Source organism: Dasypus novemcinctus, chromosome X (assembly GCF_030445035.2).
Source record: "Dasypus novemcinctus isolate mDasNov1 chromosome X, mDasNov1.1.hap2, whole genome shotgun sequence".
In the NCBI taxonomy this organism is placed as follows: Eukaryota; Metazoa; Chordata; class Mammalia; order Cingulata; family Dasypodidae; genus Dasypus; species Dasypus novemcinctus.
In genome coordinates, this window is record NC_080704.1 from 130,642,550 (window position 1) to 130,668,892 (window position 26,343).

At 38.8% G+C, this 26,343-nt stretch overlaps 1 pseudogene; it reads left to right on the top strand.

Annotated features, from left to right (window-relative positions):
- Window positions 1-7,217: 7,217 nt before the first annotated feature.
- On the top strand, window positions 7,218-15,121 carry LOC101426574 (chondroitin sulfate synthase 1-like; annotated as a pseudogene).
- The last annotated feature ends 11,222 nt before the right edge of the window (window positions 15,122-26,343 follow it).

Below are 26,343 nucleotides of genomic sequence, written 5' to 3' on the forward strand. Positions count from 1 at the left end.
CTTATTTTGTCTCCCTAAATTCATGGAACAGGGATTCCATAGAAAGTCATCCATAGCTAGCAAAGAAGCTTACATTTTATGAGAAGCCTACATGGTTAGGAAAGAAGCCAACATGGGCTAATTGCTGAATTTCCTGTGTTCCAGGGAGAGGAGTTTGTACAGGGACTTGTGTAGGATCATGACACTTAAAGCCATGGAAATCACAGGTCAAAGTATCACCGAGGTCTATCATACTCGATGCTCTCTATTATTATGTCTACTTGGGAATGGCAATGGCGGTATCAAGGGGCTTATAGTCATCCTTGGTATCAGAAGTACCCAAGTAATGGAATAATTCACTCCGTTGCCAAGAGTATGGTCTGTGTGTGTGTTTGGGGGCAGGAGGGTAAAGTCTGTCTCAAACAGGTTCTGATTTGCCTACACTGACTTCCATCACAATGTAAATATTTAAACATACAAATATTAATGCATGACAATAATGACACAAAGGACAGGAGAAGAAAAGGAGCTACTTATATCAATTTTTCTATATATTACTAGAATGAAATTAGGACTTTGGCAATTTTTGAGCTGTAATTACCCCCCAGAAAAACATGTTCTTAAATCTAATCCATTCAGTCCTCTCACATATCTGTGTGGTGTTATATGGGCTCAGTGACAGTGGTTTCTCAACCAATTTTATCCTATTCATTTCATATCTTCAAGACAATCCTCTACATTTTAGTCTGCTAATCCTACCCATCTCCGTTATTACTTGCAGTTAAGGTTCTATCCTCATATTTATTTTATCGTGTTTGACTTAAATATAATTTGAAGATAAAAACACGTTGGTTCAAACTAACATCTTAAACTGGACAATCTAACATTTTCTTTTAAATCCCCGTATTAGAGTGATTAGAGCTCCCACAGGCTTGAATGCCAAAAATTAGACTCCCCTCAAAGTTATTTCTGAGGGTTCTCCAAAGCATGATCTCGCATGTGTTGGTACATTACTAGTTTACTTCCATTTTGGCCTCCTCCTCAGGCTACTGTGCTGTTGTTTCTGCTCTTGAGGGTCACTTGTGTGATCACCACTTTGATAAACAGACTTTCTCCACAAATGACCATGACTACAATGGGCTTTTCCCCTAAATTCTCCATATCATAGATGAATATAGACTGTATCTTTTAACGTATTTCTACCAAATGTTTGGGATTATCATAGGAAGTACAACATAGAGAATAACTTAAAACTACCTCAAGATGTGGCTTCACTTAGCGTTGCTAGGCCCAAGTCCAGACCCACCTTTGATTAGTTCCTAATGGATACCCTCCCCACCTCTCACAATCTCAAAGGGGCCACTTAGCTCACCGTCACAGAAGGGCAATAGAACTTTTGTTGCGATTGTTCTATCAAAAGTCCGATCTCCAAAACCTGAGGGATCGGCAGAGGAAACAGGCAAAAAAAACTCGCTCCTACTCTTCAAGATAAGCTCTGCCCACTTAAGCACGCATTCCTGTGCATTTAACGGTTTTTTTAGATGATTGACAGTGGATCTGACCAATCCTTTTGGGGAAATCCCACTAGACTAACAGGGACCTATTTGACTCCAAACACAAAAACAAAACCACAAAACTATCTAATACCGGTACATTTCCGAAAGTCTGGATTATTCTATCTTTAATAATACCATTTATAGGTAATCCACAGCCTCGCCAAGATTGTTCTGTGCCAAGACTAGTCTAATTTCTTCTCAAGCTCTCCCATGAGTCGAGAATGAGATCTGCGTATGTTTCCCACAATCCTCTGTCTCAAAGCCTCATCTTATGCTACCAATTGCTTGAACAGTAACATACTTAACTCCATTAGACAAACAGTAATATGTAATACATATCAGGGAAAATAATAATCATTTCACCCTCGAAATCCACAAAATCATCAAAGACAAAGTTTTCCATCTGATCACTTAAATTCTAAGTCCACAATATTTACAAAGTTACTTCATTCAACTAGGTTGGATCTCATAGTGTGCTGAATTTGCATTATCAAATGGCTTGTAGAGAATTCATTTTTTCCAGAACAAAGAGATAGGTTGCTCAAAATTTAAATAGCAGTCTCACTTCGGAGGCAGAAACATTAAAAAATTTATATTTAGTTCCATATAGGAATGTGATACACAAATAATCATAATAAAGCGCAATGACATTCATAAAGACTAAACAAGGTGCTAGCAATCTTTTTGTAAATATCTTAGTAGACAAAAGAAAAAACAACTTGCAATTAATAAGATAATAGATGTCCCTGGTCCATCTGTAAAGAGGCAAATTCAATTTTTCATTGCAACTAATGAGCCAAAGGTAATAGAGTTTTATGAATGGACTTGTACTGACTTGCAACTTTTAATTTTTATTTAGTTTTTTAAAAATTTAATTAACATTTTTATTTTGAGATAATTTTTAAATCACATGATATTGTAAGAAATAATATAAGGAGATCTCTTGTACCCTCTAGCCAGTTTCCCACAATGATAACATCTTGGCAAAGCTATAATACAATATCACAATCAGGATATTGGCATTAATACCATTAAGACACAGGATAGTTCCATCACCACAAGGATCTCTTTTTCTTTTTTTTGCTTTATGTTGTTTAATTTCATATAGTATTTACTGTTCATAAAATTTGCTTTGGTGGTGTGTTCTCTCCTTACAATAATAGATTCTATAAAAATAGGCATACAATATTTTTCATGAAGAGCATAGTCCAATATAATGCTTTGTGTGCTCTTTATGGGGGTTCATGGAGGAAGTTTCTCTCAGACCTCTCTCCTATACAAGAAGTATGTTTATTTCATATAAAAAATACTACTGTAACTAATTATGTTTCCTTTGTTGCTTTGGCCACTAAGACTCTGAATCGCATATGCATCTCTTCTTCTGTACTGAATAGATTCTTTTTTATTTATTTTTTTAAGTTAGAGAAGTTGTAGGTTTAAAGAAAAATTATGTAAAAAATACAGCATTCCCATATACCCTCCCCTTATTATTAACATTTTGCATTAGTGTGATACCTTTGTTACAATTGATGAAAGAATAATATAAGTGTACTATTAGCTGTCGTCCATAGCTTACATTAGGGTGTATTTTCCCCCATATATCACCCTATTATTAACACCTTGCATAGTGTGGTACATTTGTTATAATTCATGAAAGAACGTTTTCATAATTGTACTATTAACCACAGTCCATCATTTACAATAGGGTTCACTGTGTTGTACAGGCCTATGCTTTATCTTTAATTTTTATTCTAGTAACATATATATGATCTAAAATTTCCCCTTTTAACTACATTCACTTATACAATTCAGTGCTGTTAATTACATTCACGATGTTGTGCTACCTTTTCCACCAACCTTTTCCAAAACTTTATAATCAACCTGTGGTAGTTTGAAACTGTATGGACCCTCAGACAATCATGGTCTTAAAGCTGACCCATTCCTGGGGGTGTGAACTTATTTTGGGTGGGACCTTTTGATAAGGTTACTTCAGTTAAGGCATCGCCCAGGGTGGGTATTAATCCTCTTACTAGAGTCTTTTATAAACAGGATAATTAGAGAGAGAAAGCCACAGAAACAGGAAGCTGCAATAAAGGAAGCCAGGAGGTGAAGGGAGAGTCCAGCAGATAATACAATGTGCTTTGCCATGTGACAGAGGTGTCTAGGAAAACTGGCAACTGGTTTGGGGGAAGAAAGCATTGCCTGATGATACCTCAATTTGGACATTTTTCTCAGTCTCATAACTGTAAACTTCTAAGCCGAAAAATCACCACTGTAAAAGCCAACCCATTTCTGGTATATTGCTTTTGGCATCCTAGCAGACAAAAACACAACCCAAATAGAAACTATGTACAAATATGTATTATAGCCACATCCACCTTCCTCCTACCCCCTCCTTCTTGAACCTCTAGCAACCATTTCTCTGTTCTTTATTTTTAAAATTTTGTTATTTCAAGACTGTCATTTAAATGTGTAACCTTTGGGATTGCCTTTTTCACTCAGCATAACTCCTTAGAGATTCGTTCAAGACTTTGTGTGTATCAATAGTTTGTCCCTTTTTATTGCTGAGTAATATTCCTTGGTATGTATGCTCAGTTTGTTTATCCAATCACTTGTTGAAGGACATCTAAGCTAATTTCCATTTTTGGCTATAACGAATAAAGTTACTATGAGCCTTCAGGAATAGATTTTTTGTGAGCTTAGTTTTCATTTCTTTGGGATAAATGCCCAACAGAGAAATTGCTGGGCTGTATGGTAAAGGCATGTTTACTTTTAAAAGAAACTGCCATATTCTTTTCCAGAGGCTGTACCACTTTTATGTTCCCACTATCAGTGTATGAACTGATAGTTTTTCCACACTCTATCCAGCATTTGGTGTTTGAGCCACTATTTTTTATTTCAGCCATTCTGATAGGAGTAGTGCCAAATTTTGGAAATTTTCAGTGAAATTCAAGTACCCTTTTTGCCCTTCCTTCTCTTTCCTGGGCTTCTCTGAAACAATTGTTAGATCTTTTGTTATACTCCAATGGGTCCCAGAGGTTCTTTCCATGGTTTTGTTTTGTTTTGTTTTTTAGTCTCTTTTCTTTCTATTGTTCAGACAGGGTAACTTTTATTTTTTTTATTTCAAGTTCAAAGATTCTTTTTTCTGACTCTTCCATTCTGATCTTGAGCTCAGTCTGTTGAGTTTTTTTTCAGTTATTATATTTTTAATTTCTAAAATGTCCATTTCATCTTCATTATATCTTTTATTTCTTTGCTGAGATTTTCTATTTTTTCCCTGTTTCAAGAGTGTTTGCTCATTAAAGTGGTTCCTTGTTACTTTGGGTGGAGTAGGAATTCTGACTTCCCACTATGTCTGCATTAATACCTCCCTGGTGGGAGGGGTAGGAGTGCTTCATTACTGCTTGCCATGTGGTTCATGCTGCACCCCTGGGGAGGGGTGGCCTCATTACTGGTGGATGGTACTGAAAATCTTAACTAACTCTCCTCTGACACCATCCCAGCAGGGAGGCAGAGGGGCACCTTGTTACTGCCACGCATCTTATATGATCTCCACTGCCACTGCAGAGTGAAGGAGTTCACGCATAGCTTGGCAAGAGTAGAAGTCTGGGCTCCCCACTAGGCCTTTACTGGTGCGGTTGAGGGTAGGGTCACTAATGTTTCTGTGGTTTCTTGCTAGATTGTTCTTTTCCTGGTTCTTTGTCTAGAGAGCAGGATTTTGTCAGGGTTTTTTGTTTTTTTTTTATCCCCCCTTGCTTTTTGCATGCTGCCTGCTCTCTGTGTCCATTTGCTCTGTGTTCTTCTGTGTCTGTACTTATTTTTTATTTATTTCCCCTCCTCCCTTGCGGCTTGCTTGCTGTCTGCTCTCTGTGTCTGTCGTTGCACTCTCTGCATTTTGGGGGTTTTTTTTTTTTTTGCTTGTCTCCTTTTTTTGTCACCTTGCTGACTCGGCTCTCTGCAGCGCTTGCAGGACGGGTGGCTCTCCACAGTTTGCGGGCAAGCCTGCCTTTACAAGGAGGCCCTGGGGACGCAAACCCTGGGCCTCCCATATGGTAGACAAGAGCCCAACTGATTGATCCACAGCTGCTTCCCTTGTCAGGGCTTTTTAAAAAATCTGCACCCACTGATGTTTCCTGGTTGCTGGCCTCTTCAGCTCCAAGTCTGGAATATATGAGGCAAAAAGAAAACCAAAGAAATTTACTACCGTGTCTGTCATCCCTTACATTCCAAGGTCTCTATCTTGTCTGCCTTCTTGTCTACACCTTTCAGGGTCTTTTTATGTTTATTTTATATAGAATGTCTGGGGTTTTTAGCAGTATGGCATTTTTAGCTGTTTTTAGCTGTAAACAGGGAAATTATGCCTATCCTATTTTCCTGGAAGCACAAGTCCAGCTTTCGACTTTAAATGGCAGTTTTCCAAGCTTCTGACCTCATTAAGATTTCAGAAACATCTTATTTCACTACATTATGTTATATCAGAGCATCCAATAGATACAGTTGACAGGAGGCAGGGAGACTAGATGGGAGGCTCAGTGAATTTTTGTTGACTAAATATAGACAAGAAATCCTAAGGACCTGAACCAAGGCAGTGGCAGCTTGAACTGAAAAAGAATGAACTTAAAAGTTAGAAGATAGAATCTATATGAGTTATTGACTCTCAGATTTCTGGTTTGGCCAACTGTATACATTTTGGGCATGCTCATAAACTGGAAAAAAATTCAATAGAGGTGGAAAGGTTGGATATAGAAGAGGAAGTCATTGGTAATGCCAAGTGAAAAAAGATGGTGGGGGTGGCCACTAGAGAGCAGGTGGAACAATTAGCCTTGGACAGAAAGGAGTAATGAATGATATAGATATAGCCAAGTTTATAGGAAGAAAGGAGAGTTGAGAAGTTGTAAACTCAATTTTCTTCATAAAAGGAAGGAGGCATGGTAATCTAAGAGAAGAGCGGGCAAAGGAAAGAGTAGGAGATTTGCAGAGAAATTTGGAATGGCTACCCTGAGAAGAGCTGACCAGGTCTCATATGAGGTTTAATTTATAGCATGAGATTGGAGATCATACAGGTGGGTGGCTCTAGTTCATCTATTTTTAGCCTCAGCTAGTTTCTGTGTAGGAGCAGAGAAGAAAAATGATTGGACTGATTCAGTGTTAGGGCTTTGCAAGGCAGATGCAGTCAAGACAGTGAAGAATCCAAGGAGTAAGGAACCAAGTATGGCAATGATCCGTTATTCATGACTTTAGTGAACAAATATTTATTGAGCATCTACTATATGCGAAGCACTGCACTGGTCTAGATGCAATAGATAGACAATGAAATAAAACAAACATGGCTCCAGGGAAGACAGTTAACTAAACAAGTAATTATAATACAATTAAGTCTGATGAATATTATGATAGGGGAAGTATAGGATGCTATGATTATATACAGAAGAGAAAGCTAATAAAATCTAGGGAATCAGAGAAGGCCTCCCTGAGGAATTAAATATTAAATTAAGATATTAAACATAAATAGGAGGGAAACGGATGTGGTTCAAGCTGTTGGGCTCCCATTTACCATGTGGGAGGTCCAGTGTTTGGTGCCCTGGGCCTCCTGGTGAAGGCAGGCTGGCCTATGCAATGAGCCGGCCGACATGGAGAGCTAGTGCAGCAAGATGACACAACAAGAGACACAGAAGAGAGACGATGGAAGAAGTATTGGAACAGGGAGCTGAGGTGGTGAAAGAAAGTGATCACCTCTGTCACACTCCAGAATGTCCCAGGATCAGTTCCCAGAGCTGCCTGGTGAAAATACAAGCAGACACAGAAGAACACACAATGAATGGACACAGAGAGCAGACACAGGGGGTGAGGGGAAGGGGAGAGAAATAAAATAAATCTCTTTTTTAAAAAAGTAGGAGTTAGCTAGTCCAAGAGAGATGTATGTACGTATGTGGGCTAAGACTGGGATTGTAGCAGTAGAGGTGGTGCAAGGCAGACAGATTCTAAATCTATTTAAGAATTAGAATAGTCATAACTCGATAATTGGTTGGATATAGAAGATACGGGAGAGTGAGGAATCAAAAATGATTTCCAGGTTTATGGCCTGAGCAATGGTTGGATGAGAAGATAAGTTCAGGTTAGCCATGCTCAGTTTGGGTATGTATGAAATGTCCAAGTAAAGCTGTTCAGTAAGCAGCTGGAAATACATCTAGAGTTCAGAAGATAGATCTGAGCTGGAGACGGTGTGGAGAATGAGAAAGACAGACCTGACAAAATGATTGGATTCCTAGAGGAATTATTTTGGTCTAGTAATGGTAAAATATGTTTTTAAAAAACCTATTTAATATTTCTAGATAAATACCTAAAACAAATAACAAAAAGTTAGACAAAAGGGAAAGATAAAAATGCATTATATAAATGTAATGTTAAAATGGAATTTAAAGACTACCATAGTAAAAAGTTCAAAGAAGGATATTTTCAAATGACAAAAGGGATAATCCATGGAACAAAAATGTAACAGTCATGAAGTTTTATGATCAAAATATCTACATGGCCTAGAACTGTACCTGAAAAGTGAAGGGCAATAAAAATTGCTTTTCATGAAATAACAGCACAAAATAAGTTAATCAGTTGAGTGAAACAAGCTAGACACAAAAAGACAAAAATTGTATGATCTCACTTATACCATGTAATTAGAATGGATACATTCATAGAGACAGAAAGTAGATTACAGGTTACCAGGGGCCAGGAAGACAGGGGAATTAGGAGGTATTGCTTAATGGGTGAAGAATTTCTGTTTAAAGTGATGGAAAGTTTTGGTAGTGAATGTTGGTGATGGTAGCACAATATTGGGAATGTAATAATACCAATAAATTGTACAATTTAAAGTGGTTAAAATGGGAAAATTTGAGTTGTAGAAATGTTACTACAACACAGGATGGAGGAATAAAATATGGATTGGAGTGGACTTGCTGGTATTCTGCTATAGAACTATTGTGACTAGTAATGGAAGAAACTGTAGCATTGATCTGGAGAAAGTGGCCACGGCAGTTGCTGAGGGCAGGGAAAGAGAAGAGATGTGATGTGGGGGCATTTTCGGGACTTGGAGTTGTCCTAAATAATATTGCAGGGACAGATGCAGGACATTATATATCCTGCCATAACCCACTGAATGTACTGGGGGAGAGCGTAAACTACAACGTAAACTATAATCCATGTGGTTGAGCAGTGCTCCAAAATGTATTCAACAAATGCAATGAATGCGCCACAATGATGAAAGAGGTTGTTGATGTGGGAGGAATGTGAGGTCATGGGGTGTGGGGTATAAGGGAACCTCTTATATTTTTTAACGTAACACCTTTTGTGATCTATTTATCTTCAAAAATATATAATAAATAAGTTTTTAAAAAATAAGTAAAGCAAAAGCTCTTAAAAATAACAGAAGAATTTTAATAAATCTCTCAGAATTAAGCAGATCAAGTAGACAAAATGATAAGGATATAATGGATTTGCATAATATAATCAATAAGTTTTACCTAATAAATATACAAATTCATATTACATAAAACTACACATTTCTCTAACATGCTCATAAAGCATTTACAAATATTTACATGTGTTTGGACATACCCACTCATATATATACACACATGCAACCTTCATTAATTCCAAAAAAATAGAGATCTTGAAAGACCATAAATTCTGACTACAATGCAGAAAAACTAGAAATCATCACCAACAATATGAAATCCTTAATCATTTAGAAATCGTAAAAAAAACAAACTTTCTTCCAAATAGCTGTTAGATCAATGAGGACACCAAAACTGAAATTACAAATTATTTAAAAATTAACAAAAATGGCAAAAATGAGAAAATTTCATATCAATGCCTATGGGACATGTCCACAGCCATAAAATATGTTGTATTATTTACATTCTTAAGCGTTTGATTTACAAACCATAAAAAGAACTACAAAATGAAGCAAAAACGGAAGCTGAATTTAAGGAAACATTTTGAGGAATGTATGTTTGATCAATAAAAAAACTGATTGTTCAAAAAGATAAATCAAATAAGCAAGTCTTTGACAAGACTAAGTAAGGAAAAAATCCAGGGGGTAGATGAATTCAGATACAGGGAAAGGTAAATAATCCAAATAAGAGTATTGAGTGTGACTTTATGCCAATTAAACTTGAATATATAGATGGGATCGTTGATTTTCTTTCAAAATATAAATTCTCAAAATGTACTCTATAGCAGAAAACAAAAGCAGACCAATAGACCTCAAATAAACTTTAAAATGTTGTTTAAAAGTTATTACAAAGAAAGACATCAGGTCCAGATGGTTTTCCTGCCAAATTATGTTTATTTTCAGACATAGTGAATTCCTATGTCTATCAAGTCATATTATAATTTTTTCATGTTTGTTATATATTTTTTATTAAATTTATTATTGTATATTTCATAGCCCCTGTTGTGAATAAGATAGTTTTTACATTTTTATTATTGTCATTGTTAAGAGACCACATATTCTGACTACAGTGCAGAAAAACTAGAAATTATCACCAACAGTATGAAATCCTTAATCATTTAGCAATTATAAAAAAAATCCTCTGAACAGCTGTTAGATCAATGTAGAAACCAAAATTGAAATTAAAAATTATTTAGAAATTAACAAAAATGGCAAAAATGAGAAAACTTCATTTCAGTGCCTATGGGAGGTGTCCATAACCATTAATAAATGTACTATTTACATTCTTTTCTTTTTTTAGGAGGTACCAGGGAATGAATCTAGGACCTTGTTCATGTGAAGCAGGGGCTCAATCACTGAGCTACAACCATTCCCCAAATTCTTTTTTTAATGCGGTTTTATTGAGATATATTCACATACCATGCATTCCATCCAAAGTGTACAATCAATGGCTTTTAATATAATCACAGTTTTTTTAAACAAATCAATTTTATTGATACATATTAATAAAGCATACAATTCATCCAAAGTGTATAATCAATGGTATTTGGTATAATCACATGGTTGTGCATTCATCGCTTCAATCATTATTAAAGCATTTCATTACTTCAATAATAATAATACAGAAAATATTATTCGATAATATTATTTCAATGATAATTAGACACACGAAAAGAAAATTCTTCACCTCTCAATCTCTCTATGCCTTCCCTGCTGTACATAGCTTCTGTTTCTGGCTATTCTTGCACAAGAATTTATTATGCTGTTTTATTGAGATATATTCACATCTATTCTAAGTGTATAATCAATGCCTTTTAGTATAATCACAATATTGTGCACTCATCACCTTAAAAAATTTTTAGAACAATTTTATTACTCCAAAAAGAAAAATTCTACACCCCTTAGCAGTCACCTCCCAATCCCTCTATCCTTCCACAGCCTTACATAACCAGTAATCTAATTCCATCTATATAACTTGATTTATATTTACAGTTTATATAATGGCAATGCCAAGGCCAGAGGGTGCATCATGGATTTTAAGAAAATACAGTATGGCCATCACCACGTTAACCCTATATATGGGGCTTCATACATCCTGGACCTGCTGCTCCTCTATAAAAAGTACAAAGGCAAGAAGATGACAGTTCCTGTGAGGAGGCATGTACATCTAAGCAGACCTACAGCAAGATCCAGTTAGTGGAGCATGAGGAACTGGATGCCGAGGAACTGGTCAACAAAATCAACCAAGAATTTGGATCCTTATCCTTTTTCAAATTCCTTGAAGAAGCTTATTTCATTTCAGCTCCCTGGGTCAAAAAAAGGAGCACAAAGAACCCAAAGACAAATATTTTGATTCTTCTGTCTGGACGTTTTGATATGTTTCTGAGTTTCATAGTAAACTTTGAAAAGTCATGTCTTATCCCAAATCAGAATGTCAGGCTTGTCGTTTTGCTTTTCATTTCTTTTTTTTTTTTTTTTTTTTAATGAACAGACTTTTATTTCTCATGGGCTTAATATTCCCGACTGGCAAGGCTGTATAGACAGTACTTGATCCAAAACGATCTCATTTTGCCCAGTTTGTATAGTGCTCTCAGCATCTTCACTGGACCTGGGGCCACATTCCATTCACAGGCTAAGTCAATATCCACCTTCTCCCTCTTTTTTTATTTTTTAAAGCAGCCTGCTGGAGGTCCTCCTACTCCCATGAAGGACCTTTTCTAATTAACACATCTCAACGAGGGATAAAAGATTTTTAGTATTCCAACCATATTACAAGTTCCATTAACATGAGAAAGCATTGTACTTTATCAATTGTAGCAGATGATACAGTTTTGTCTTACCAACCAAACAACATTTAAGAATTTGATAGAGTAGCAGGGACCTTACAGCTTCTCCCACTTGTTGGCCTATTCCAGGCCCTTAAGATACCATCGTCTCTGAGGCTTCTTAGTGGGGTCACTGCCACAGGTTTCTTCTATGCAGCCAGATTCATTGCCGTCAAGGCTTCAGAAAGCCTTGAAGAACTACAAAAGTCCATCGCTGACCTTTTCACACAGTTTTTGCACTTTTTGTATTCATTCAGGCTTGTTTTACTTTTACAAAACACATCTCACTGAATGCTACCACAATACTTTTACCACTTGCTATATGCATACTAGTTCAGTCCCGCCTATCTCCATTTCTGATAACACTAACCATTTAAAAAATACACCTTATGACACTTCAGTTAGCATTCCCACAAACTTTTTACCTTTTTCAATATTCACTTAACTTTTATATCCCATTTATTCCTTCCTCCCTTTTTCTGTCATCTCCCTCCCTCCCTTTTTCTGTCATCTCCCTCCCTCCCTTTTTCTGTCATCTCCCTCCCTCCCTTTTTCTAGCTCTCCCTTTTTCTAACTCTCCCTCCCTTTTTCTAACTCTCCCTCCCTTTTTCTACTTTTTTCCTTTTCCTTGAACAATCACACACTGAAACAATTACAACCACACACACTGACATTGAACAAACACAAAAGCAGTTCCAAATCTATTAACCTAGAATTTCTTCATTGCTTCCTTTCATAATCCAACATTACTTTTCCAGTTTCCATCCTCTCAACTTCCTTCTTAATCTCTTTCTGTCCCCAAGTCATACTTGCTTTATGATGAACAAGTCCTGTAGTTTAGCTGCTTTGATGTAAAGCCATTCTAGTCTTTGGAATAAAACCCAGCTGTGCAGTTTCTAGCATTTGTCTCTCCACCTGCGTGACCAGAGGTTCTGAGTTCCACAGGAACTTTCCTCGTCTCTTGGTGTTCATGGTATGGCTTTATCTGTCGAGCTGGTACCCACACAGGACATTCTCCATCTCCAACTTGTATCAACAAACCAGTTGCAGTTAGGGGTTGACTGAAGTGAATGGACTCGCCCACAGCGCCTATTCCGCCCAAATCGAGTCCTGGAGCCATAGTCACGACACCGAGGACCAAGACCGCGCCTGCGTCCGATACCAGGGGAATCCCGCGAAGAGCTGAACGAGTGGTGAGCACGGAGAAAAGAGTAGATGCTCTCTGGCTGGGGTTGTGGGAGCCGGCGAAGTACCTATTAAGTCAGTGCTGGTAGCCCAAATGTCCGTACAGGCTCTCCCGGTTGTCAATGCTAGCGCGGGTTTAAATCCTCTAATAGGCGAGCTCTCACCGCACGCCTCTGGTCCCGAGCGCCCCTAGCAACCACCCGCCGCCAAAAGCGGAAACCTGCTTTTCATTTCTGACTCCAACTCTGACAAGGCTAAGCAAGTTGAAGTAATGAGAGATTATCGCATTAAGTATCCTAAAGATGATATGCAGATTATGCCTATGTCTGAAGAATTTTCTAGAGTGCTAGCCCTTGAGGTATGATCTTCCCAGTTTAATAATGAATATGTACTCTTCTTTGACAGTGACCTCGTGTTTACTACAGAATTCCTTCGCGATGCTGCACAAATACAGTTTGGGGCCAACAAATTTATTTTCCAATCATCTTTAGCCGGTACGATCCAAGATTGTTTATAGAAGGAAAGTTCCCAGTGACAACCATTTTGTCTTTACTCAAAAAACTGGCTTCTCCAAACGCAGCATGTGAATGCATTACCTTCCCCGAAGTGTGGAACATGACTCCCAGGGCCGAGGGATTAATACCAAGCACCAGCTGGTGATGCAACTAGAAAAAGACCTTGAATAAAAGGGGGAAATGGTCAAGACAAATGAATTTATATGACTTAAGAGACTTCAAAATGAGTCGGGAAGTTATCAGAGGGGATGCACTTATGCACTTCTCAGTAGGATCTCAGAGACAGCCAAAGTAGATACCACTCCAGGTAATGGTGCTCCTGAGGGCTACCCAGGTCCTACAGCCATGAAAGATGGCTCTGGAGTTCAGTGCCTTGCCAGTGGGCCCTACTTTGGAACTTGTGCTCCTGAGTGTGATGGAGTTGGACTCAAATGTGACCTCTCTACACATGTCTCTTCTGTCACTTTTACTGAACCTGTGGTTGGCGCTGCCATTGGTGTATGCTCAGAAGACTTGAATCTCTGGACTGTCCATGTGATAGCTGGGCCCTGAGCCTCAGCAGAGTTACAACACCTACTCTCCAGTTTGTTGGACTTACCCAGGTCACCTAATGGAGGTGAGGATGGTCAACCACCACACCAGAGAACTGAGAGAGTCTAGAGCTGCAAACAGGAGAATTCCATCAATCAGCTATGTTGGATCTAAGACCCCTCTCAATTTACAGGTGGAGTGGTCATCGCCCTTCAAGGGTCTTCAGGATGGAGGAATAAAATATGGATTAGAGTGGACTTACCGGTATTTTACTATAGAACTATTGTGACTCTAGCAAAGGAAGAAACTGTATCATTTGATGTGGAGGCAGTGGCCATGGGAGTTGCTGAGGGCAGGGAGAAGGAAGAAGAGGTGTGATATGGTGGCATTTTCGAGACTTGGAGTTGTCCTGAATAATATTGCAGGGACAGATGCAGGACATTTTATATCCCGCTATAAGCCACTAAATAGACAGGGAGAAAGTGAAAATTACAATGCAAATTATAAACCATGTGGTGCAGCAATGCTCCAAAATGTATTCATGAAATGCAATGAATATGCCACAGTGATGAAAGAGGTTGTTGATGTGGGAAGAGTGCGGGGGGTGGGGAGTGGGGTATATGGGAACCTCTTATATTTTTTAATGTAACATTTTGTGTGATTATATATATTTTTAAAAAAGATAATAATACAAAAACTGGCTTCTGGAGAAACTATGGGTTTTCATCACTTACATTTATATGGGAGATCTTGTCTGAGTAGTTGGCTTTGATGTTTCCATCTAAGGCTGGGGGGTTGAGTATGTGGAACTTTTCAACAAAATGTTTCAGGAAAGTTTGAAGAAGTTCAGAAGTCAAGAAGTAGGAGTAGTCTTCTGTCCATCATCCTGTCTTCTGTGACACTAATCTTGACCCCAAACAGTACAAAATGTGCTTGGGGTCTGAAGCAGCCACATAAGGGTCCACACAGCAATTAGCTACAATGTGACTAGAAAAAAATGACCCAAGTTACAGTAAAAGCAACAATAATAATGGTTCAGTGAGGAAGCCTAATGTCCAGCTCTGCTGGAAAAGACATTTTTAATTATGTAATTTATTCAAAAAAAATTTTGTATGATCAGTTTTTGAAGTCCATACAAGGATATATTTTACACCTGATTTTCTTTAAAAGGACTCCTTTAAGATTAAGATTGAGCTTTTGGAACAAAAGTGTGATCATTCTTTGCCTTTGAATACATTTTTGCTGAATGTTATGTAGCAGACCTACTTAATCGTGACTTTGATGTGGGCCATGGGTGGGAGGCTCTTTGTCTCTTAATAGATAACCTAAGCTGTCTGTGACTTGTGGGTGTGGGACCGTAAGAGGCTGCAGTCCTGCCCTTGGTAACCATAGCAGCGATTCCAGTCCCAGGAAACGGTTTAACAAGGCAAAGTCTATAAACTTTAAATATTCAGGGAAAATGCAGACCAAATGGGCTAGAGGCTTATCTGGAATGTGTGAAGTCCATGCTAAAAGCTTACCTAGGATGTGGAAGATAATATGCTAATTCAAGCCTATTGAAAACTGAAACAAAAGGACCATTTGGCCTTTCCTCTCTGTATAAAAGGGACTCAAAAATCTGGTTTGGGGCTCGGGATTGAAACAGAAAGCTCCTGAGTCCTGTCGGCCGTCAATAAACCATTTTTCCTTCTCAAAATCATTCCTGACTCCTGGACTCTCTATACGCAAATAATTGAACCTCTCTCAAATTCTACAACAACCTGAAAAGTACCAATGAACAAAACTTTTTTTTACATTTCCTTTTCAAACTCCTTTGCCACGGTCCTATGGCAGAAAACATTGGATGCTCCTGCAAAGTATTCTCATAACAGAACACTGTTCCTCTGGCACATGTTCTGTTGTAACCATCAACAGTACACAGATTCTACCTTTTTTGTCTTTTTAAAAAATAGTTTTTAGTTAAACAAGCAAACAAAGCATTTTGTGTTTTACTTGTAAAGTTAGATACGATCATGGTTGTAGTGCTATCTTTATGAAAGCTTTCCAAAGTTGATTGTTTCCCCCAAACTGTGTTTCCTGTGGTCCTGTAAGTATTAAAGCAAGGGGAGCAAGGTAAGCAAAATGTGTGCAGCTCTTCTAGTTGTACAGACTAGTTGTCACTGGTTTGGTCTAAATGGACCTGGCGGTAAATTTCAAAAAGGATTTGGCATTTTCTCTCTTCCTGACCCTTCTCTTTAAAGGGTAAAAATATTAATATTTAGAATGGAAAGAAGAATTATTGCAATCAAATACATGCAACTTTAAAGAGAGAAAAAAAACTCTGATGAAAACATTGGGGAAAAATTTGTACCTGGTTTTGTTCACTTCAATCTTCCTGTCTATGTTATGTTAATGGAGATGATTATTTCGTTCTTTTGTTGTTTTGTTTTCTCCTTTCTATTCGAAGTACTTTTAATTTATTTACTATCCATTGTTTCAAGCTCTGCCATTTCTGGAGTACCTGGTAGTTATTAGTATTTCTGTGTATCAGAAGTGTGCACTCACTGTTTAGTATGGCTTATTTGCAGTAAACTCATCTCTAAAGATTTCCTTTAGAAAATGTCCCCCTTCCTGTTTTTTACATTCCTTACTGTTTTACTAAATGTTGTGTTCTTTGGCAATTTTGGTGCTCACATGTTTGGGGGGACAAAAGTAAAATGAATCTGTCATTACATCAGAAAGTTTGTTTAAAGTTCACAGATCAAACGTGCCTTAATGAATTTTTTTTCATTTAGATTTCAAACAATGACAGGCTTGCCATTTTAATACATATCACTGGAGATCTGCTTATTTGTAAATAGCCTATTGCTCATTTGGAAAAAGAAGCCAGTGAACAATAAGAAAAATTAAATTATATTCGAAAAGTTTCTTTTATCCCAGCAATAACAGAAATAAAAATGGAAAAACTATCTCACAACAATGGCTATGAAATACTCAATAATAAATTTAACAAGAAATATATGACAAACATGAAAACAGCTATAATATAACTTGAATAGATATAGGAATTCACTATTGTCTGAAAGTAGAAATTGGCAGGAAAACCATCTGGACCTGATGTCTTTCTTTGTAATAATTTTAAAAAAACATTTTAAAGTTTATTTGCGGTCTATTGGTCTGCTCTTGTTTTCTGCTGTAGAGTCCATTTTGAGAATTTATATTTTGCAAGAAAATCAACAATCCCATATATATATTCAAGTTTAATTGATATAAAGTCACACTCAATATTCTTTTTTTTTTCCTTTTTTAAAAATTTCTTTCTCTCCCCTCCCCCTGTTGTCTGCTTTCCGTGTCCATTCGCTGAGTGTTCTTCTGTGACTGCTTCCATCCTCATCAGCGGCACCAGGAATCTGTGTTTCTTTTGGTTGTGTCATCTTGTTGTGGCAGCTCTCCATGTGTGCGGCCCCATTCCTGGGCAGGCTGCACTTTCTTTCGCGCTGGGCGGCTTCCTTATGGGGTGTGCTCCTTGCACCTGGGGCTCTTCTATGCGGGGGACACCCCCGCATGGCACGGCACTCCTTGCGCTCATCAGCACTGCACATGGGCCAGCTCCACACCGGTCAAGGAGGCCCAGGGTTTGAACCGCGGACCTCTCATGTGGTAGATAGACACCCTATCCACTGGGCCAAGTCTGCTTCCCACACTCAATATTCTTGTTTGCATTATTTATCTTTTCCGTATCTGAATTCCTCTACCCTCTGGATTTTTCCCTTACTTAGCCTTGCCAAAGACTTGTTTATTTGATTTATCTTTTTGAAGAAACAGATTTTTGTTTTATTGGTCAAATATGCATTTTTTAAAATGTTTTCTTGGGGAAGCGGACTTGGCCCAATGGATAGGGCGTCCGTCTACCACATGGGAGGTCTGCAGTTCAAACCCTGGGCCTCTTTGACCCGTGTGCAGCTGGCCCATGCGCAGTGCTGATGCGCACAAGGAGTGCCGTGCCATGCAGCAGTGTCCCCCGCATACAGAAGCCCCACGCGCAAGGAGTGCGCCCAGTAAGGAGAGCCACCCAGTGTGAAAGAAAGTGCAGCCTGCCCAGGAATGGTGCCGCCTACACGGAGAGCTGACACAGCACAAGATGACGCAAGAAAAAGAAACACAGATTCCCGTATTGCTGACAACAACAGAAACGGACAAGAACACACAGCAAATGGACATAGAGAGCAGACAACTGGGGCTGGTGGGGGGAAGGGGAGAGAAATAAATAAATAAATCTTAAAAAAATAAACATAAAAATAAGAATGTTTCCTTAAACTCAGCCTTCTTTTTTTCTGTATTTTGTAGTTCTTTTTACAGTTTGTAAATCAAATGCTTAACTGCTGATGGTAGGGAGAGGGAAGAAGAGATATGATGTGGGGGCATTTTCAGGATTTGGAGTCGTCCTGGGTGATGCTGGACATTGTGTGTCCTACCATGACCCACTAGGTGGGCTGGGGGAGAGTGTAGACTACAATGTAGACAATTGTGATGTGGTGCAGCAGTCCTCCAAAATGTATTCACCAGGTGCAGTGAATGTCCCACGATGATGGAAGAGGTTGTTAATGTGGGAGGAGTTGGGGGAGGGGGGTGGGGGGGTGTATGGGGACCTCATATTTTTTTAATGTAACATTTAAAAGAAAATAAAAAAGAAGAAAAAAAGAATAGACTATTAATTGCAAAAATCTCCGTGGTGCTTATATCAATGTTCACTGTAAAATTCTTTAAATTTTTCTGTACGTTTGAAATTTTTATAAGTGTTGGGAGTTACTTTATATGTCGAAAAGAAAAATTAAAACAAGAGAGCTATGGAATTATGTATGTGTATTTATTATGCATCTAGCTTTTATTACTTAGCGTTCTTGTTTGCAAGTGACAGAAATTCAACTTGAACAAGCTTATGAAGAAAGCAAAGTTTGTTGTTTTATGTAACTGAGGACAGGGTAGGTCTGAGACACAACTGGATTAAAGGTAGCAAATAGAATCCAGGCTCTCTCTCATTTCATCTCTTCATCTCTCATCTCAGCTTTTCTCTGAATTGTCTCACTTTCTAAGACTCTTCCATATGGTAGAAATACAGCTGCCACTACTCTGGGGTCACATCCTCATACTTCAAGATCCAAAGGAAAGAGAAATCTACTTCTTTACCTCTGATTTGGAAAATTCTACGGAAGGTCTTATATCTCTGCCCTAGGTCATATGATTTACCATTTGGCACGGCAACTGTGTCCAACAAGATTTGACCCAGTGGTGCATATTGCCCAGTGTATACGCAGGAGAGGGACAGGATACTATGATTGCCTGTAGTACCATCAGGATTATATAAAGAGAACAGTGAAGGAGGAGAAGACCTCCAAAGGAAGAGGAATGCTATTTCCAGAGGAGGGAAGATGGAATTCTGGGCAATCCAAAACAACAGATGTATACTACATAGCCTTCTTAGTTTTAATAGTTTTAAAATTGCATTTCTGTATTCTCAAAGCATCTAATCTTATCATCTGCAAGTAATTATATTTTTCTTATCTTTCTTCCCCTTAGATTGGTACATTTTATTTCATTGTATTTTCTTATTATGTTTTAGAACCGTCAAAACCCCTCAAAAAAGTGGACATCGCTGCCTTATTCCTGAATCATAGGAAATGATTCAATTAAGATACTTGCTGATGGCTTTTTAAAATTTATTTATTATTAATTATTTTTTTTTGAGGTATGAGGTTTGGGATTGAATCTGGGACCTTGTATGCAGGAAGCTGGTGCTCAACCACTGAGTCACATGGGTTCCGCTGAGTTTTGTTTTTTTCCATTTGTTTGCTTGTTTGTTTTTGTTTTTAGGAGGCACAATGGACCGAACCTGGGACCTCCCATGTGGGAAGCACAACCACTTGAGCCACATCCACTCCCCGCTGATGGCTTTTTTTTTTTAAGATTTACTTTGTGACCATAGATTGCGTAAGCCATTGGGTGCCTCGCTTCCTCATAGGAGGTCCTAGGTTTAGTTTCCAGTGCTTCCTAAAAAGAAAACAAGCACACAATGAACAGACACAGAGAGCAGACAGCAAGCGCAAACAAGGGGGGAGGGGAGTAAGTAAAAAATAAATAAATCTTTTAAAAAAAGATTATTTAATTATTTATTGTTTGCACTCGCTGTCTGCTCTCTGTATCTGTTTGTTGTGTGCTTTTTTAGGAGACACTCAGGACAGAACCCTGGACCTCCCATGTGGGAGGAAGGTGCCTAATAGCTTGAACCACCTCCGCTCCCTGCTTGTTGTGTCTTTCATTGTGTTTCCTTGTTGTGTCTCTTCGTTGTGTCATCTTCTTACATCATCTTGTTGCATCAGCTAGCTGCACTAGGCCATAGCATCAGTTCACGGTCTTGCTAGTCTTCTTTTGGAGGCACCGGGAACTGAACCCAGATCTCCCATGTGGTAGGCAGGTGCTCACTGCTTGAATCACTTCCACTTCTCTGCTGATGGCTTTTTTTTTTGGCCTTTTAAAAAAATTTCTCTCCCCTTCCCGGCCCCACCTCACATCTTCCCCAGTTGTCTGCTCTCTGTGTCCATTCACTGTGTGCTCTTCTGTGTTTGCTTGTATTCTTGTCAGTAGCACCCGGAATCTGTGTCCTGTTTTGTTGCATCATCTTGCTGTGTCAGCTCTCTGTGTGTGTGGTGCCATACCTGGGCAGGCTGCACTTTTTTCGCACTGGGAGGCTCTCCTTACGGAGCGCACTCCTTGCCCTTGGGGCTCCCCTATGCGGGGGACACCCCTGTATAGCAGGGCATTCCTTGCATGCATCAGCACTGTGCATGGGCCAACTCATCACATGGGTCAGGAGGCCCTGGGTTTGAACCTTGGACCTCCCATGTAGTAGGCGGACACCCTATCCTTTGGCCAAATCCGCTTCCCTGCTGATGGCTTTTTGATATTCTACTGTGATGTTTAGAAAGTTCTATTTCACTTGTACTTAGAGTAATTATAAGGAAAGACTGCTAATTTTCATCAAATGCCTTTCATTGACAGATAAGGTTACATGGAACTTAAAATTTTGTGAAGAAGCTAGTGAAGTACAGAAATCACCTGAAAACAATAAGAAAAAAGACAAACTAAAACGTAGACTCCACATTCCATGAAACTAGGAGACAAATGTCAGATGAAAGCACAACATATGAAGCTGGAAAGCAGATAAATGGGTGAATGAATGAAGATAGCAACACTAGTAGAACACTCACAATACATATTAGCATAGAAATGTCAAGAAGACAATGCAGCAGAAAACTGATAGAGATTATGTGTTATATGTATTGCTATTATATATAAATACACACACACACACACACACACACCCCTGCAGTGTTGCAAAGAGAATGACTTCTAGCAGAACTAGAGAATTACTTCTGGTGGAGGTGCTGATGGCCCAGAAGAGTAGGTGGGATGGTGGCTCTATGGCTCTATCATGGTCAAGAGAGACTTTATCTCTAATTCTTAAACACAACTCCTGGAGAGGCTTAGTGGTATTTGGTGGTCTCTGAGGGCTATTGGTGGCATTTGCATTAAAGACCTTCACCCTTGGTGCTGAAGGTGGCTTTATTAGAAACTCCAGTAAGCAGCATCTGGTCTTTAAAACCACAGTTCTCTCTTTGTTTGAAACATGGTTTCACCCATGCTGGCTCTTCCAGGGCTCAGGGAAGTCAGTGGCTTGTCCCTTAGGGGAATGGAAGGTGGGGAGGAAAGGCTACCATCATAGGAGACCTGCTTTAGGTCTCTGAGTTTAAACTTGCCCTCTCAGCCCTGTGCATGGAATTGGAAGAAGGCTGCACAGGTCCAAGGCCTTGTCTCTGGACATTGCAATTGGCATTTACAGAGGCAATATTGTTCACTATGTATGATTCTACAGCATGTACCTGGCACAAGGGTGTGTGATTGAAGAGATAGGAGTGGGGAGATGAAATCTAACAGGCTAACCAATCTTTGTTCCCTAAAACGAGAGAAAGGCAAGCCTTTTAGAAATTGGTCTATCCAAAAGGGTGACTTTTTTCTAACTAATCTAACCAAAGAGGGCACTTTTGTTTGGTGTAACATTTATGCTCTGAGGGTCATGAAATATTTTTCTAATTTACCCTGGAGAGGCCCTATGTGTAAGTTGCAGCCCTGTCTCTTTCAGAATCACCGACATGTAGACATTAGATTTCTAAGCTTTTACTAGAAGTCCTGAGTGGTCATAAGCTGGCACTGGCAGAGGTCCTTTCCCTTTGCTTCTCAAAGAGATCCTTTGCCACTGTCCTACACTCATAAGAAAATGACTTTGGACACATTAGATCAAGATGGCAGTCTAAGCACTTGTAACTTTCTCATACATACAAACATACACACACACCCTCCTCCAGACCTCTTAAAATACCAGAATAGCATGCTAAAAAGACACAAGAGAGCAATATAATTAAAGGAAAGTGTACTACCAGCAGTTTGGAAATTGTGAGGGATCCCTCAAAGGATAAGAATCAGATAGAATTATGTTGATAAGAGAGAAGGAGTCTAATCCAAAACCTGCAAGAGAAAATTACTGAAGCAAATCCAGAGGAAATCAAGTCCCAGAAAAAATAAATGCAAAAAGCTGGGTGGGGAGCTCCCTTTAATTAAAGAATTGCATTCAGAAAAGAAAGAATTTTCTTTCTTTTTTGGTGACTGGCCCTGTCCCTTTTCCCCCGATTCATTCAGAGGTTAAAGCCTAGAATTTCCCGCTATACCAAGTGATCTATTTTCTTCCAAAAGTTTGCTAATTTTCATGTAGGATCCTAGAAAGAAGCAGAGCAAATGTTGGTGTAATCTGGACTTCCATAAGATATAGGAAAAAACAAAAGAGGGAAGGTGGGTTGACCAGGAGAGAAATACAATAAAATCCTCAACTACCAGAATAGAATTATTTTGGCAAATAGCCAGGATATGAGAAGGATGGCCTTTCTGTCTCTCCTTTGCCCACCCACCTTGAAGTGAAGCCTGACGGGCCAACTCACTCAACACTTACTTTAAGTCCTCCCAGCTCAGGAAGTAGGGGACACAGACCTACATAACTGCAGAGGAAACCCAGGCAATCATTTGTCTCTTATTCACAAACATGCACAGACAACAAAGGATCACCAGAAATATTTGGAGAAAATCTATAGCAATAGAAAGAAAGATCAAAATGAATAAATAAAATATTTGACCCTGAGTGGGGAAGGGAAAAGGGGTGATATAATACAAGTAACAGAATTCCAATCTTCAAATCCTGATTTTCAGATATAACTAGAACATTTATTAGTTACTCAAGTTGTACTACTGATGTGGGCTATGGGTGGGAGGCTCTTTGTCTCTTCAGAGATAACCTAAGCTGTCTGACTTGTGGGTGTGAGACGGTAAGAGGCTGCAGTCCTGCTCTTGGTGACCATGGCAATGACTCCAGTCCCAGGAAATAGTTTAACAATGCAAGGTCTATAAACTTTAAGTATTCAGGGGAAATGCAAACCAAATATGCTAAAAGCTTATCTAGAATGTCTGAAGTCCATGCTAAAAGCTTACTTAAGATGTGGAAGATATATATGCTAATTCAAGTCAATTGAGAACTGAAACAAAAGGACCGGTTAACCTTTCCTCTCTGTATAAAAGACACTTGAAAGGCATCTTCAGGGCTGGGTTTGCAACAGGAAGCTCCCGAGTCCAGCCGGGTCAATAAACCATTTTTCTTTCTCAAAATCATTCCTATCCTGGCACCTCTATACGCAAATAATTGAACCTTTCTCAAATTCTACAACACTACCACAAAACGAAAAATGAATCTAAGAGGAATACAAGAATACAAGAAATAGTGGTGAGCAAAGAAATCATAAAACTTATTTGTTTAAATGCTAGCAAAAAGGAGTGAGATTCAATTAAAAAAAATAAAATTCAAAGCCAAAAATTTAAGAGATAAAGGAATATTAATAATTGATATAAGATACACTCCACCAAGAACATGTGACAATCATGAACCTTTATATAACATGCATTAAAAATATATAAAGCAAAACTGTTAAAAATTCAAGGAGAAAATTGCCAAGTAACCAAACATAATAGTTATTTGGTTTTCTCTTTTCTTCTCCCTTCCCTCTTTTTTTCCATTTTCTCCTTATATTTTTCCAGCCTTCTCCCTACTTCTAACAAATATGTATGTAGCAGCTAGTATGTGTCAGGAATTGTGTTAGATGCTGTGGGCACGACAGTGAGAAAAACAACGTTGGTGCCTGTCATAGGAAGCATACAGTCTAGTCAAGGAGGCAGGCATTATTCAATATTCGCTCAAATACATGTAAAATTATGACTGTTGTAAGTACTTTGAAGGAGAAGTATACAGGGCTATAAGAAGTCAGTGAAGGTTCCCTGATGAAGTGAAAATTCCTCAGATATCTGAAGAGTACATTGGAGTTAACTGGGTAAAGAGGGAGATAAAAGCATTCCAGGCAAGCATGTGTAAAGACCCTGTGGCAGAGAAATCCTAGTGTATGTGAGAGGCAAAAGAGAGCCACCGTAGTTGGAGCTCAAAAAGCTCTTTTGTAAAATGAGGTTTAAGATGTAGATATTGGCCAGGCAGAGACTATATTAATGCCTTAGCATAAAAACAACAAAAACAATTGAAAAATTTAAACAAGCAGATCTGGGATTTGAAAAAGGCCACTCTTAAAAAGAATTGGATGAGGGACAAGTCAAAGAAGGGAGATCAATTAAAAGGCTATTACTATATTCCTAGTGAAAAGGCAGGTCTCTTGGACAGAGGTGATGGGACTGGCAGAGAACGAGAGAAGAGAGCTTGAGGAAATATTAATAGGTAAAATTGATAGAGTTTCAGTATGGGTTGGACATGGACATGAGGGAGAAAATGTAGCAAGGATGATTCCCTGGTTTCTGGCTTGTGCAAGTAGATGGTTGAAAGTGCCATTCACTGAGACAGAGAATTCTGCAAAAGGACCAAGTTTTTATTTTTGTTTTAAGATGTGGGGAGGAGGAGACAAGTTTGGTTTTGAAGATGTTGAATTTGACGTACTTTTGAAATATCCAAGAGGCATAGTAGACATTTGGATAAGAATGTTTGTGTGGAGAAGTAGGAGCCCCATCCAAGAGGAAAATTCCACAGCCCCCTAACCGCATATATCTTGCTTCTGTAACAAGCTTGCTCGACAGCAAAACCTTGCCTCAAGGCCTCCTCCTGTAGAAAGTCTTGTCAGCCCTGCCAAAAGACCAACCTGACTCAGACCCTTGTAAATAACAAAAACTCCCCAACCACTTGTTTTCCCAGCGCTTGATTAACCGCAAACCCCTGCTTCTGTACATGCTTGCTTGCTGAGCTATTGCCCCATGCCCTGAACCTAAAGTCCTATATAAGCAAACTTCCCCTGCAACTCGAGGCTGCTCTCCCCTCTGCATAGGACCAGGCAGTCACTGCGCGGCTAATAAACCTCTCAATTGGAACTTTATTCAGGGTCTGAGTCTGGTCAATATCGCTAGTATATAACATTTGGAGGCCCCAGCAAGATAGATCGACAAGATCCTCCACTCCAGCGGGGTTGATCTCCTCAGACTCAGGGAGACGGGTAGGTTCTGGGGATGGACCAGCAGTCTAGGGGAAGGCCTCGGAGAGATGTTCCTCCCACCCGGACGCCTGGAACTTGTCTCCACCTAAATTCTATCTGGAGAGCGTCAGGAGTTGCTGGGCCCAGGATCAGCAAATGGGACATTCCTAGGTGAGTCTGTTTTCTGGAAAACCTCTGCAGAGTCTGTGGATTGTGGGGAAGTGGATCTGCTGGATGCAGCGAATAGATCCCACCACCGGTCAGAGCGAGATGTCACTCTTGACTCCGGTTCAGGTTGTCTGGTTTGTCTCTTCATCTGTCTTAATTGTTTGTCTTTTTGTATTTCTGTTCTGTGTAATTTGTGAAGAATTATGAGTCAGTTGTAAACTGTATGTTTCTGCTAATGTGTTGTAATTGTTTTGTATTTATCTGTTTGTTCAATGTCAGTGTGGATTTTGATACCTCCGGAGGGTGATATAAATTAATAAAGATTTTTTAAAAGAGCTCTATTCAAATGGCCAAATATTAAATAAGTGCTTATATTAATACATAAGTTTAAATGTTAATGGGATTTCTACAATGACAAAAATTGTAAGTCTTAACAAAATTACTGTGTCTTTTCATTTAAAAAATAGTTCTTGCCTAAATTAAAATAAATAGTTTATTTTTTCCTCACAGAATAAAATGAAAGATGTGAAAAAATGAATATTA